This window comes from Arvicola amphibius, chromosome 2, assembly GCF_903992535.2.
Source record: "Arvicola amphibius chromosome 2, mArvAmp1.2, whole genome shotgun sequence".
Lineage (NCBI taxonomy): Eukaryota > Metazoa > Chordata > Mammalia > Rodentia > Cricetidae > Arvicola > Arvicola amphibius.
In genome coordinates this window covers 8,529,548-8,544,584 of record NC_052048.2, presented here as the reverse complement: position 1 = coordinate 8,544,584, position 15,037 = coordinate 8,529,548, and the positions used below count along the sequence as shown (strand labels likewise).

Sequence of the window (15,037 nt, the reverse complement as noted above, 5' to 3'; positions counted from 1 at the left end):
ATACATCTAAAACTTCAAAGTTTTAAATTGTAGAGATATGAAAATACCAGAAACCTGAAGAGACATCTTGCATGGTTGTTTATCACCATCATCTTATGTATGGACAAACATGCACCTCTCTGTATAGGTTTTACACAGGTACAAGTATTAATATGCAATGAAGAAAGGTGACTTGGGGTCTATTTAACTGTATCAGTCTCATCAAACTATTTTGTGTCTTAAAAGTAGGATATTTTCATCACCATTTTAATTTTATACTATTCTAGAAAGTCCATTTCAACATGCTAGTATTATTTCTCACCCATATCGACAAAACTAATTTATAAAAGTCCTCTGAACAGCATTCATTCAGCATGCAATTCAGAATGATGCTAGGTTTATAAAACATTTAAACCATTTGCCAGAGTTTGAAATCCCTTTCACAACTGAATAATTATGTATGACACTAGTTCTCTTTGCTGCCTTGAAGTTATGACAAATATTTACTAAACCTGTACTATGCTCATGCAGCATCAAGACTGAACAAAGAACAAGACAAACTTGCTACTTTATAGAGGAGTGAAGTTGTCTGAGACACCTCAGTCACCAGAGTAAGTTGTTTGTCTCAAATGCCTAGGAACCTAGGCTTCTCCTGAAAAAGATACAATTTCTTTAAAAAAAAATAGAGGTACACTGGGATGGAATGGGGTCATATAGGCTGAGGTATAACTTCATTACTGTGTAAATAAGAAAGAAAATTCATAGGATCTAGATGAAAATTATAGCGACTCTCTTGGCAGTTATGAACAGATATAGGAATGATATCTTAGACTCAAGGCTCCCACATAAAACTTCAGGTCCATTAACTTTCTGAGAAGACCTAATACTGATTGAAAAAAAATTACAGAAAGTGGAAATATTCAGTAGAAAAAAAATCATTATTTAAATCTATACCAAATACAAATGAAACATCAACCTCTGGAGTCTCCTCCCTGCCTCTTCTCCCCATTCTTAATGCAATCTCTTATCAATCTTTTCTAGCTTCTCTGCCTTCTTGCCCTTCTGATTCCAGAATTGTCTCCCTGCACATCACTAAGAGAGCTTACTCCTCTCCCATATCAAAGCTGTCTTCTCTTTCCTTAGTGTCTTTAAATGTAATTTATCTCAATATCTACTTTTCATTCTTATAGCCAAGAGGAAATGGAGTTGTCACCCAGATCTTTGGATGGCTGTTCCCACACACACTAAGTAAACATTGAGGTATTTTTTTATCACCACCTTGAGATTCCTTTTTAAATGCTTTTGCTCTGTCAGAGAAGTTCTACATACATGTGTCTTGATGATGTAGGAGGGTCATCTGTCTATTTGTTACTTTCATTGGTTAATAAAGAAAATTCCTTGGCTTTTGATAGGACAGCAGCTTAGATAGGTGGAGGAGACAGAACAGAATGCTGGGAGGAAGAAGGCAGTGAGGCAGATGCCGCAGGCAGACGCCATAGCTCTCCTCTCCGAGATGGATGCAGACTAAGATTCTTCCCAGTAAGAAACCACCTTGTGGTGCTACACAGATTACAAAATATGGATTAAAGAAAGATATGAGAATTAGCCAATAAGAGGCTAAAACTAATGGGCCAGGCAGTGTTTAAAAGAATAGAGTTTCCATGTAATTATTTCAGGTATAGCTAGTCTGGTGGCGGGAAGCAGCCCGCTCCCATCACTACATCTTGACTGTAAATAAAGTGTGTAAAGCTAAGCTCTTGAAAACAGATTCAATATAAATAGACTAACACAGACCTGCCTCTACTGTGACAATTCTGTCTGTGAAAAACATTGTGTCTTCTCAGATGTATTTTCAAAATGTCCATAGAAGAAATGAAGCAAAGCAAACATGTTTCATTTATTTAATGAAACCCAATACTGAATCATGTCACATTCCCCTGTTGTGCACACTGAACCAAAATGAGAAATGTGCACTGAGTAAGTGGCAGTCACATGAATAGTGTGACTTTGTTATCTCAGAATTGTTTAAACAATGCTTCTGTTCTTAAGATCATGCAATATCACAGACAAATATGTATCACTCATCAGTGCTTATGAAAGCAGAATGTTACACTTTTATTAAGCAGAGAACAGTGTTAATTTTCCCATTCTTTAGCACCCAAATAAACATAGGAACACACTACTGTTGTTATTAAGAAAAAGAATGTACAGCTCTTAATGATTTTGCATTGTTTGTTTCATTCTAAAGTGTATGACATAACGTCTGCTCTCTCAAACATTTTAAGAGCACAGTGCAGAATTGATGAGTCAGTGGGTGAGCATACTACATAGTAGATCTCTAGAACAGTAACTACCCTACAGTACTGACACTCTATACACACTGAATAGGAACCCTAGTAGTGGGAACCCTTTGGTTGATGGTCCTTAATGGCATCTCTATCCCAGGAGAATGTAACTCTGTACAAGATGAATAAACACACTCACTCATGCTCGTATCCAAACAGTTTGTGGTTATCAGTACATATATGCTGTTCATTCCACCTTACTCTATGCTATTAAATAAATGAATCAAAAGATTTGTTTTACTATGACAAAGCAAATAATACATACATTAAGAAGCTTTAGGAGATGGTCCTCTCTCTGGTGAGAAAAATAAAAAAAGTCACACCAGCCAATATCTTATGAAATCACCATTCCTTGAAATCCTCAAATAGCCTTTGACTGATAGAAAGAGCCTATTGGGTGTTGTCCAACTGAAATACTTTCAACCAATACCAAACCAAGAAAGGGAATGAAGAATCAACAATGACTTGTTTGAGTCCAAGAAAATTATTTTACCTTGGTCAGTTATTCTAGTCAGAAATAAAATAAAACACTACTGAATTCTAATTATTGAGCCTGGCATATACAGGTACACTTTTATATCCTACATTCAAGATATCTGGAATGTACTGCTCTAGAGAAACCTTAACATCTAGCACATTACCCATTCATGTGATTCTACCATGCAAAAAGAAGTCTGGAACATGGACAAACCCTTCACATGCAATCCTTACAGTTTGTGACTTTGGATGTGTTATAAGACTGGGAAACAGAATTAGAAATTCAAAACTGCCTTTATTTCTGCTGTTAGCAGAACCAGTTTTGAATGTTATCAGTGTCACTTCTTGAAGGAAACATCTAGAGATGAAGAGATGATTGTAGGAATTGGTACCCACATTTGCTTTGACCTAGGTCTCACAAGGCAACTTCAAGTTCGCTAAGACACAGTCCTGTGGAACCTTGTGCTTTCCATTTAAAGCAGGAATCAGGCTAAGTCACTGTACAGAGGCTCTCTTTATTTAACAACACATTTTACATGATTCTCTGAGAGTTTCACATCAAGCACCCCGTCACAATCCCTTACCAGTTTTCCCATGTCCACACACTCAAAAGGAATTAAAAATAAGAAAAATAAAAAGGTCCACTTTGTGTTATCTATATGCAGTAGAGCATGGTCAAATTCATAATGGTCTGCTCTTTAAATTGAACTGAGTTGTGCCTCTCTGTTGGAGGAGAGAGGCAACTTGTTGTTTCCCGGTTGCATGGCTAGCTCAGTCTGTAGAGCATGAGACTCTTAATCTCAAGGTCATGGATGCAAGCCCCACATTGAGCAACAATTTGTTTGAGGAAGCTGCTTGTTGGTTCTTGGCTGCCCTAAAATAATCACACAGAAACTGTGTTATTTATAACACTGCTTAGCCCATTAGCTCTAGCTTCTTATTGGCTAACTCTTACATCTTAATTTAACCCATTTCTAGTAATCTGTGTTTGTCCTCATGGCTGTGACTCACCGGGTAAAGATTTTTCCAGCTCCAGCAGTGATACATGGCATGTATCTTACTCTGCTTTCTTCCTCCCAGCATTCCATTTAGTTTTCCCCACCTAACTCGTTTCTACTCTATCAGGCAAAGCTAGTTTCCTTATTGATTAACCATTAAAAACAACACATAGACAGAAGGACCTCTCACACCATCCCTCCAATCCTTTGACAGAATCCATCAATTGTGAGAAATTACTCTTCTACATTTCGATAATACTTATTAAGAGTTCTCTTTGATGCTTCCTGTATAGACTGTTACTTTTGGGAGGTGCAGTTAGCATGCTACAGATTGTAACAGAAGCCTTCCATGTCTCTTCCTCTCAACTGTGCATCTGCAGTCATCAATATCATATAGCAATACTCTCCTTGCTCTTCAGTCAGTGAGAACACAGGTCATGGGCCTCCACATGGTATCTAGCTACAACATAAACCATGAACATGCCCCCTAACCTCAGTAAGCCCACAGACCTATACAATGCTCTTGAAATCTGTCCATTTCATGGATACAAACATGACTTCAGAAGGCAGAGCTGTCTACCCACATCAACATGGCCCCCATAGTGGCAGCATGTTCTACAAAAATCAACATGGATTCTGGCTAAAGCACAATCATGGACATCCCCATGGCCTATTGTGGCAACACAGACCCTGGACATAAATCAGATGCCAGCCTCAGTAGGACCCAAACACAGCTCTCTGCAGCAGTAAAGTCCCAGACATCACCATGACCTTAGGTGGCACTTCAGGTGTCTCAGATCAGTATGGTGTATGGGGGTAGAATGGACCACAGACAACTATGTGGAATGAAGATGCAGTACAGACCAAGGACATATTTCTAACCCTTGTTAAAAGCATATACAAAAGACTTCATCCAAGCCCTCATCAGCATACAATTAGGTGTCATGTAGGAATCATGAACCCTGCCTCTTTTAACACACACACATGATATATATATATATATATGTACACACACACACACACACACACACACACACACACACACACACACACATATATATATATATATATATATATATATATATATATATATATATATATATATATATATATCAGATATCCACTTGCTTCTTTGGTAAATTTCTGCCTCCCCTCTTCATCACCAGTAAGGATTGTCTTAGAAAGCAGTAAAACAGCTGGCATGATGTTTCCTCTCAATGATATCCCTCCACCCTCCTTTTCTGTAAGTCCCCAATGATCTCCACTGAATCCTGAACTGTACCCAGTCTAGACTGAAGCATTTCCCACAATTGCTGTAGTTCCCGAAGAAAGCTTGCCTTTTCTGCTCACTATTTAATACTGGTTTTTCTCAGAGAGCAATGCAGTGAAAATTATAATTTTTATAGAGTCTCAGTTATTCTCCTCTTTTTTTATCTGCACAGGCAGAGTTCGAGGAACAAACAAAAGAAAGTAGATATCTAATCTTGTGGAAGAAAATAGTTGAACATTTTTTCTCATATAAAAAAGTTTACATCTTTTCAGGCACCCCCATATCTGAAAATACAGCAAAACCCCAGGGTTTACCCCTAATCCATTTATGTGTGCATTTTCTCATTGACATCTTAAAAAGGAGGAGATAACTGGAGAGTTTCAGGTGTGAAACACCATTGTGACTTTAATCCCAGATGTGTTGACTTGCCTATATGAAATTTTTACATGTTTATATGAAGAACAGGAATATTTATGTCTATCATGCAAGACTGTTATGAAGAATGAACTGCATATCTCCCATCAACACCTTCACTGAGGGCTGAAATTAAATAATCACCCTGTCAATATCAGTGAATATTATTCATTCACTCCACAAATTATTATTTAAGGCTTTACTAAATTCTGAGAACAAATTACTAAAATTTACTAAAAATTTACTAAATTTTTGGTGTCAGGGATCTGAAGATGAAGAAGAGGAAGCTTGTTCTTACTCTCAAGAAGTCTCAGAAGCTATGGGAGAGACAGATCATAAATTGCTAAAGGGTAGCTATTGCCATGACTCAGTCAGTGTCAGAGGGAAAAAAGATTAATGAGAACCATTCTCATGCCTGTGTCATCTGAATGCAGTATAATAGCTCAGCTGCTTCTGCTTTGAAATAATTACAAGCTTGAAGATCTCTTTGCAAACTACCTGCACGTTTGGGACAGATCACTCAGTTTCTCTAACCACAAAGAAAAACAGCATCTATTTTCCTCAAAGTACAGAGAGGAAAACTGAGTTTATAACCAAAACCAAAAGAATTTAATGTGAGAAAAAAGTCACAAAGGTGCAAGAAGTGTTAAAAAGTCAAACTGGGAAGCAGGTTAAATCAGGAAGTGAAGGAGGTGAGATGCACAGGCTGGAGATCTCAAAGTCAGAAAGCCACCACTGGAAACTAGGAAAGCCCTGGCATTTCTCCCTTCTCCAAAATCACATTGCCACATAAATATTTACCAGTAACACATACTAGCAGAGTCTAATATACAGGGAACCTTAGTCTTCAGTCTGAAATATAGAATAAATAGAGAATGGGAGATAATGGATGTGAAAACAGATGAATGCTACCCAAAGCAACCATAATCCTCACTGCCAAATTAAATATCTTAACACATATTATAAAATGACCACACAAGCAAGAGTTAGACAATGGTAGTTGTTTGCTGCTGCAGAATAGATTTAACAGCCGGGCGGTGGTGGCGCACGCCTTTAATCCCAGCACTAGGGAGGCAGAGGCAGGCAGATCTCTGTGAGTTCGAGGCCAGCCTGGTCTACAAGAGCTAGTTCCAGGACAGGCTCTAAAAAAGCTGCAGAGAAACCCTATCTCGAAAAACCAAAAAATAAAAAAACGGGAAAAAAAAGAATAGATTTAACGTCTACAGTGCTGTTACAACTGGGTCAGGAGACAGTTCCTTGAATATTTCAGTAGGACTCACTTCCTATACTCACATTTCTGAGCCAAAGTAAATACAAGGCTTGCCATCAAGTCAACTGATTTCTTTATTGACTCAAATGCATGGGATTATCCCTTCTCCATCATTGCAAAAAGAGCCATAATCACTAGGTCTTAACAGAGTATGGTGTGTCCACGAGGAGATAACCAACTATTTGGAGGCTTACTGACAGAAAGTCCATTTGCCAACAGAGACAAGCCACCACATTCTGAAATATCTGCTTATTTAGTGTTCAGTGATATTTTGGACTCCATATGTGATATAGGTATGAATAATTTGCATTGATATAAATCTTGACTTATGGATACAAGTTTAAAGTCAACTTTGTTATATGTGTATGTATTTTTTATCTTGATTAAGGTATTGTGATTGTGTGGCTCATTTAAAAATGTAATATATAATTAGGAATTATAGATTGTTAATGGATAATCATCAATAACAGTCAAGCTTGTGGTCATGTTAGTTAGATTTTCTAGATATATAGAGATATATTTCAGCTAGATAGACATTCTTCATATCTTTCAAAGACTATAGAATATGGCCTTTTAAATGTTTTAAGAACTTAGGGCTTTTCATGACAATGAGACACATATGCTCCTGTCAGCATCAGCTACTTCAAGAGGAAGATGGGCATCAAAGATGCTTCTTATGAAGTTTGATAACCATTTGGGCAAGAAACTGCTCTTGCCTGGACTGTTGCATAAACTGGACATGAAGAACCCACAAAGAGAGGACTGCTGAACTTACCTAAAGGTGAGATGGTCCTTCAGGGTTTCTGCTTCATGAAAGGGTCTGTGGGACATTCTGCAGGACACAGCAGAAAGTAACTGAACTGTTTTTGGAATTTTTTACTTCATGGAAATGTCTGCTGGATGCTATGGGCCTGAATGCTGAATATGGATGCCCCAATGGTACAGAAAAGCTTTAGGTGACTGTCCAGGCAGTGAGATGTCTCTGTCATTTCTAGAGTTTTAGAAGATGCTTACTTCTTGTTTTCTTAGGTAATATTATATCCTTCTGGAGTCCTTGATGGAGTTAAAGAATAGATAGATAATTACAGTTTTTCATTGTTATGATATAAGATAAAATAGATATAAATATTATATCTGTAATTCTTGCTTGATAACTGTTTTTATATGTAATTTTTTTATGTAAAAGTGAAAACATTTCTTTTTTGTTTAAACAGAAAAAGGGGAAATGGTGTAAGATGTTCTTCTGTTTATGTGTTGCTTTCATTGGTTGAATAAAGTGTCTGCCTTGGCCTTTTAATAGGGCAGAATTTAGATAGGTGGAGTAGACCAAACAGGATGCTGGGAAGAAGGACAAACAGGAAGACGCCATGATTCTCCTGCCTGAGACAGACACTGGTTAGACTCATGCTGGTAAGCCACAGTCAAGTGACAATACACATTAATGGAGATGGGTTAATCAAGATGTGAGAAATATCCAATAACAGGCTAGAGCTAATTGGCCAGGCAGTAATTTAATTAATAAAATTTCTGTGTGGTTATTTTGGGGGTTAAGTTAACCGGGCAGCGGGATGCAGCACTCTCCTCCTTACTACACATGTGTGATGTGTGTTCTTCAGTTGAGTGACAGCATGTAAGAAAAATTTTAGAGTCTTCATTCCTGAAGAACTGCTACTACAATGGAAGGTATGAGTCTGGTACCATTTAGATAACATGCTATCCTAACAAAATTGAATATCCTTGGAGACTACAGACAATAAATAATAAACATCCACAGATTTTAAGCATTGTTCTTAGAAACCTGTGACATTAGTGTTTTCAGTTCTGATAAAATCTTATAGCATAAATACTGTCATCCCAACTTTAAAAGGTACAGGATTTAAAGTAAAGGGGAATCAAACAACTATCTAACGTCACAGAGGTCATAAGTGGTAAAGTTAATTTTTATCCCTTTAGACTATTGCCAATTGGAGCCAGTTGCCCCTTTTAGGGGCATGTGTCTCTGTGTATGACCTATCCCAGAATCTTCTGCCTTTTGAATGAGTTTACAACAGACTTTGTTTTTAAAATCCTGTTAATTTTTATACAATTTCTAGAACTATTATTGGAAATATTTTTCTAGTTAAAAATGGAAATGAAACTCTTAGGAGCACTTGCACATTGTGTAGAGGACATTGGTTACATTAGATCCTAGCACCTGGAGTAGACAGCCGTTAAATCCCTGAAGTTGAGCAGAAAATGCCAAAATACCAAGAAGTGGCAGTAACTCTATCAGACATGTTCATGTGACATTTATGCTAATGCCTTTTCTTCATCTTTGGCTTTGTGTTTATGTATGTATACATGGATGTACACATGTCTGTGTGTGAGCACATGTACACATGTGGGTGCATATATATGTAGTGTGTCCATGTGTGATGTGGGGGGTGCATGCAAGTGTGTGTGCGTTTGCACACAAATAATCATGCATGTACATGCACATACCCATTTATACAGGTACACATGTGGATGTCAGAGAAAAACCTCAGGTATTGCTCCTCATCTTTCATTTGACTGAGACAGGGATCCTTCTCTTTGCTGTTCCCTTCTGAGATCCACTGTCTTGTGAGCTTCCCAGGTTTCTTCATGCTCTGACTCCCATCTCTCTGTGCGAATGCTAGAATTTTAGACTCGTCCAACTATACTTGGGTTCTGGGGATCTGAACTCAGATCCTTATGCTTTCATGGCAAAGAGACTGCTCTCTAAGCAGTTGTCCCAGCTTCCCATCTTAGAGCTTCTTGCAACATAGTTTCATGTGATATATTGTAAAACACATCACCAGAGATGCTTTTCTTCTGGAAGATATGTTCTGTTGCTAGAACATCATTACCAAAGGGTACTCAGCCTCCAGAGTTCCACTGTGCATCACACAGGAGATAAATTTATCTTTCCCACTCCATTTTGCAATTGCCACAGTTTTGAGATTCTTTAATACATTACTAAGTTTGAGGGCATTTGTACTTAGGTATTCCTGGTAATGATCTTCTCTGTTGTTAACATAGTAAGTAGACTCGAATGCATCTGAGTTCATATGATAAATGCATTGCATATCATGAAGGCATGATGTGTATGTGAGTAGATTAATTTTGTGATTCTGGCATCTTTCTCTGTATTTAATTACAAAACATTCAAGCAGCTGAATCAATAATCTCATTTCAATGCATCATCAGCACATATTTGAAGACCAAAATCCAAATTGTGAGTTCCTTCGAAAGCTACCACAAAACAAAAACCCAAAAGCCCCTAACTGAATGGACCATTAAGACACAAAGTTGAAAGTAAAAATTAATTAGTGGACTCAGTGCATCTAACTCTTTTGAAATGGCTTGCTTTAAGAAGTGCCAGAATCTGGAAACAACCTAGATGTCCTTCAGTGGAAGAATGGATGAGGAAACTGTGGAATATATACATATTAGAATAGTACTCAGCGATAAAAAACAATGACATCTTGAATTTTTCATGCAAATGGATAGAAATAGAACACACTATTCTGAGTGAGGTAACCCAGACCCAAAAAGATGAACATGGGATGTACTCACTCATAATCGGTTTCTAGCCATAAATAAAGGACATCGAGCCTATAATTCGTGATCCTTGAGAAGATAATAAGAAGGTGAACCCAAAGAAAAACATATAGTTATCCTCCTGGATATTGGAAGTAGACAAGATTGCTGGGCAAAAATTGGGAACTTGGGGGTGGGGTGGGATGGGGGCAAGGGGAGATGGGGAGAGAAAAGCGTGAAGGGGAGGATGGGGAGAGCTTGGTGGAATGGGATGCTTGGGATATAGGAAGGGTGGATATGGGATCAGGGAAGCATATATCCTAATTAAGGGAATAATCTTAGGGTTGTTAAGAGACTTGACTCTAGAGGGGTTCCTAGGTATCCAGGGAGATGTTGCCAGCTAGTTCCTTGGGCAGCTGAGGAGAGGGAGCTGGAAAAGGCCAGATCCTATAGCCATACTGATGAATATCTTGCATATCACCATAGAACCTTCACCTGGCGATGGATGGAGATAGAGACAGAGCCCCACCTTGGAGCACCGGACTGCGCTCCCAAGGTCCTGATGAGGAGCAAAAGGAGGGAGAAAATGAGAAAGTCAGGACCATGAGGGAACCTTCATCTGGCGATGGATGGAGATAGAGACAGAGCCACACATTGGTGCATTGGACTGAGCTCCCAAGGTCCAAATGAGGAGCAGAAGGAGGGAGAACGTGAGCAAGGAAGTCTGGACTGCTAGGCTTGCTCCCATCCACTGAGATGGTGGGGCTGATCTATTTGGAGCTTACCAAGGCCAGCTGGACTGGGACTGAAAAAGCATGGGATAAAACCGGACTCCCTGAATATGGCAAACAATGAGGGCTGCTGAGAAGCCAAGGACAATGACACTGGATTTGGATCCTACTATTCATACTGGCTTTGGGGGGCCTAGCCTGTTTGGATGCTCACCTTCCCTGACCTGGATGGAGGGGGTAGGAACTTGGACTTCCCACAGGGCAGGGAACCCTTACTGCTCTTTGGACAGGAGAGGGAGGAGGAGTGGAGGGGGGAGGGGCGTTAATGGGAGGTGGGGAGGAGGCAGAAATTTTTAATAAAAATAAATAAATAAATAAACAAGCAAAAAAGAGAAGTGTTAGCCGGGCGGTGGTGGCACATGCCTTTAATCCCAGCACTCGGGAGGCAGAGGCAGGCGGGGATCTCTGTGAGTTCGAGACCAGCCTGGTCTACAAGAGCTAGTTCCAGGACAGGCTCCAAAGCTACAGAGAAACCCTGTCTCGAAAAACCAAAAAAAAAAAAAAAAAAAAAAAAAAAAAGAGAAGTGTTTACAGGTCAAAAGGAATTGACTGCTTTGGTTCAATTACAATCTCCTTTTGTACCATTGAAGCACCAATACTTTAGCAGTCCTTGCATAGAGAGATCTACTAGAGTTCTCCAACACACACATTAAAAAGTAAAATTCCTGTTCTTTTAGAAGGTGCATGTATTCACAGTCTAGTTGAATGCTTGCCTTTATGCCTATTTACAAAGGACCATAAGACACAATTTGGCACAGATAACTTTGTGAACACAGAATTTATATAAAGAGCTCTCTTTAAACTGTTTTAGACACCAGTGTTGTTTCCTAATTTTTTATTTTGATCATTAAAATCTTAGATTTAACATTAATTTAATATCAAATACATGATAAACTTTTTATATGCCATTTAGACCCATTGTACTAAAAATACTTTTTCTAATTTTTCGAAAAAAGTCACATTTATTTTGTGTGTGCATATGTGTGTGTGTTGAATTTGTGCATAGGTCAGAAGAAATCTTGCAGGAGTCAGTACTCTCCTTCTACCACATGGGTTTGGGGGATGTGATTCAGGTGTAGGTCCAAGGCAACAGCTGACTTTTACACACTGAACCGTTGAAAAGCCTCCTTAACAGGTTATCTAGCACTGTTCCAAGATCCAATCTGTTGTTGGAGGCCACTTGTTCATTTCCAGACTGCCCTGACTTGAAATAATCACACAGAAACTATATTATTTGCAATACTGTTTGGCCAATAACTTAAGCATATTTCTGGCTCACTCATATATCTTAAATTAACCCATTTCCATTATTTCATATTTTACCATGAGGCTTGTGACCTACCAGCAAAGTTCCAGTTAGCAGCTTGTATCTTTCTCCTCTGACAGCTGCACGGCTTCTCACAACTCTGCCTTCTTTCTCTCAGTATTCAGTTTAGTTTTCCCCACCTAGTTGTACTCTGCCCTATCATAGGCCAACCCAGATTCTTTATTCATTAACCAATAAAAACAGCACATATACAGAAGGACTTTCCATACCACAAATCCAATCTCAGACATTGTGTTTAGGTGATTATCTGTACTTTATGGATAAGAAGCAGTGTCTTGGCTTTTTCTTGGCAAGAGGGGGATTCTTGACCATTTACAGAGAACATCATGGGGCTGAGAGATGTTGGTTGAGAGCACTTGGTGCTCTTCCCAGAGCACACATCAGGTGGTTCAGAACTACCTGTAACTCCAGCTCAAGGGGATTCAACACCCTCTTTTAACCTCCTTTGGCACTAAAACCCATGTGACAGACACACATACTCACATACATCAATTTTTTAATTATAATTTCTAGGAATGCCAGCTGTTCAAAATACCTCCCAGTATCAATCTATTTTAAGCCCCTCAATGTATGTCTATACTCTTGTTTGGAGTATGTGTTTATTAGGTTCATTTAAGAATGTAATATATAATTCAGAAATACAGATTATTAGTAATATTGCTATATAATTTGACTCTATAATAATCAAACTTGTAGTCATATTAGGTATGTTTTCAAGGTTAAACAGATATATTTTACATAAATAGGTGACTGTCAAATGCTTCAGAGACCTACAGAAAATAACATTTATGATGTTCAATAACCTAGGTCTTTTCATGACAATGAGAAATATCTGCTTCTGAAGCAGCAATCTACTTAGTAAAGGGTGATAGACATCAAAGAAAATCCATATGGAGTTTGCTTTCATTGTGGCAAAGCTATCTATTTGGGCAAGAATCTATCCTGAATTTAACTGGTGACAGTATTCCATCCAAATTGGACAAGTAGGATACAAATGAAAAAGGCAGCAGAACAACTTTACCAAGACAGGTGGTATAGTCATTTAAAATTCCTGCTTCATAGAAAATTCTGCCAGATATGCTTGGCCTGTATGGTATAGCTGGATGTCCCAACATTACAAAGGAAATTTGGGTGGCACTCCAGGCAGCCAGGTGTCTCTGTCAATTCTACAGTTTTGGAAATGGCAGTGACTTGCTCTGTACTTTCTATTAACTCAAGTAATATAAATCTTCTTGGGATATTTTATGAAGTTCAAAACTAGATAGTTATCTATACAGTTTTCCTTAATAATAATAGGTGGTGAATTAGGTACAGTACTAATCAAATAGAATAAAGAATAAAGTGTTTTCTCTCTGAACTTGTCATATATAAATATACTAGATATTATAATTATAATTCTTTACAATTTTTCTTATTGTATATTGTCTTTCTATGTTAAAGCTATAACCTGTATTTTTATTTAGACAAAAATGAATATTACTTTAATTACATAAAAATGTGTTGCATTTGTTTATGTTGTGGAATATTACTTTAACTATGTGAAGCTGTATTGAATTTGTTTATCTATGAAAAGATTGCTACATTTGTTTATGCTTCATTTGTTTAATGGTGTAAATATGTGTTACTTTGCCTGTCTAAACACCTTATCGATGAAGTAAAAAGTTGAACAGTCAATAGCAAGGCAATTGAGGGATATGCAGGGTTGTTGGACAGGCAGAATAAGTGGGAAGAAGAATTTAGACTGAAAGAGAAGAGAGACAGAAAAAGAAAGAGAGGGAGACACCTGGGTCCAGCCAAACAAGCAGCCACAGAAGAAGCAGAAAAGGTAAGAGATACAGAATAAAAGAATAGTAAAAAAGCCCTGAAGCAAAACATAGATGAAGAGGAAGAGGTTAAGGTAAGATATAAGAGCTAGTGTTAAAAACTAAGATACGACCGAACATTCATAATGAATAAAAAAGTCTCTGTGTGATGATTTGGTGGTGAACAGTTCAAGATCAAGCTATGACAGATATAATCTATATAAGAAAGAAATTATTTTGTCTCATAACTTGAGAGTGCAGTCCATCATGGCAGAGAGGGAAGGGTAAGAGTGTTGAGATGTGTCTTATTGTAGCCACTATTGAAAAGCTAATGTTTGCTCAGTTCCTCTTTTTGACTTAGTCTGGAAGACCCAAGCCCATAAGGTAGTGACACCCATACTTTTCCCACCTCAGTTAAACATTCTGCATATTGACCCATAAGTACAGTACACGTTTCCATGGAATTTTTAAATCCAGTCAAGTTGACAATGAAAATTAACCATTACTATACCAAAGTCATGTTCAATTTTCTTTCTAGTAGATGTTATGTCAATCTAAGTCCAGCATGTAAAGGAGCCCTTGTGAATGATGCTGGCCATTCTAATATTCTTATATCACTTTGAAAGTTGCTATTACCATCTTCTTGTTTATTTTTGTTCCTATTGATGGTTACTTCTTCATTTTCTATCTCCATCCTGGCAGCTTCTACATTTCATATCATGAGATGATCTAGGTTTATTTATTTATTCTTACTTTCCCCAGCAGAGCTGTCAAGTCAAACTTTCCTCCATAAAATTGATTTCCATTACTAAAAATTAATATAT

The 15,037-nt window shown here is 37.9% G+C and overlaps 1 protein-coding gene across 3 annotated transcripts in view; it reads right to left on the bottom strand.

Moving 5' to 3' along the window:
* Positions 1–12,489, bottom strand: part of LOC119806703 (solute carrier organic anion transporter family member 1A5-like) — a 73,667-nt gene extending 61,178 nt beyond the window's left edge. For 2 of the 3 annotated variants that reach the window (XM_038318606.1, XM_038318608.1), the window contains exon 1: positions 12,427–12,489. The gene's annotated coding sequence lies outside the window, so the exon portion shown is untranslated. The remainder of the gene's footprint in view (positions 1–12,426) is intronic. The other variant, XM_038318607.1, reaches the window with a different exon arrangement.
* Between the last annotated feature and the right edge of the window lie 2,548 nt (positions 12,490–15,037).